General features: G+C 41.6%; 1 non-coding gene across 1 annotated transcript; it reads right to left on the bottom strand.

Annotated features, from left to right (window-relative positions):
* Positions 1–586: 586 nt before the first annotated feature.
* trnat-ugu lies at positions 587–655 on the bottom strand. The gene has a single exon. It is a non-coding gene; the product is annotated as a tRNA-Thr (tRNA).
* Positions 656–1,056: the final 401 nt, after the last annotated feature.

The raw sequence follows: 1,056 nt of genomic DNA, 5'->3' as shown, positions 1-1,056 counted from the left end.
CGGTCCTCCCCGATGACAGTATCGTGTCATCTGTGCATTCCTGTGCAGATCCGGTCCTCCCCGATGACACGCAGACACATCAATACATGGACGGTGTCATTCACGTGAGGCCGTATCGTTCAGGGATCAGTGATCTCCCAAAAGTTGACTGCTAAAACTCCCCATAACCTGTTAACACCCGCGGTGATCGCGTGGTGCAGCATGTCAGGGCCACATGGTGGAGGTTACGCTGAATGCTTCGGTTTTCTCCCACACACCAAATCAATTGTGACAGTAATTGTGATAATTACAATCAATTTCAAATAAAATGAACAACTTCAGCTCAATATCTGTTCTTGTATTTCCTGTATCTGTGATACCTCATGTATGATTTAAATATTTGAAACCTTCAAAGAGGTATGCATATGTCTTTTCTAAATAAAAAAATACAATATATACAAAAACAGTAAACAAAATATAGGAAATGGCTGCGTAAGTAGTTTGAGCACTTTGTGCAACGTGCAGATGATTGTACATGCAAAGTGTAGTGACAGATAGATGGATAGATACTTTAATAATACCCAAGGGCAAATTCAAAGAAGTGATTAGGCCCCAGTGAGATTTGAACTCACCCTGGTTTACAAGACCAGTGCTCTAACCCCTGAGCTATGGAGCCAGTGTAAGGAGGAGGTTTCTGATGGACACCTCCTGCCAGAGGGGAGAGATTCAAACATAGTGTTTCCAGGGTGAGAGGGATCAGCCAGACTCTTTCCTGCTCGCCTCAGTGTCCTGGAGGCGTACAGATCCTGGAGAGACGGCAGATAGCAGCAAATCAACTTCTCAGCAGGGGGGATGATGCTCTGCAGTCTGCTCTTGTCTTCAGCAGTGGCAGCAGCGTACCAGAAAGTATGATGAAAAAAGGTTTAAAAAAAGTAATAGTATAGTATGTTTAAAAAGAAAAAGTCATAGTACAGTAAGCTGAAAAAAGTTTTAAAAAAAAGTCATAGTATAGTATGTCGAAAAAAGTACAAAAAAGTCATAGTATAGTATGCTGAAAAAGTCATAAAAAAGTCATTG

Source organism: Sander lucioperca, chromosome 20 (genome assembly GCF_008315115.2).
Source record: "Sander lucioperca isolate FBNREF2018 chromosome 20, SLUC_FBN_1.2, whole genome shotgun sequence".
NCBI lineage: Eukaryota > Metazoa > Chordata > Actinopteri > Perciformes > Percidae > Sander > Sander lucioperca.
The sequence above is the reverse complement of the archived record's forward strand: the minus strand, read 5'-3'. Positions and strand labels throughout refer to the sequence as shown.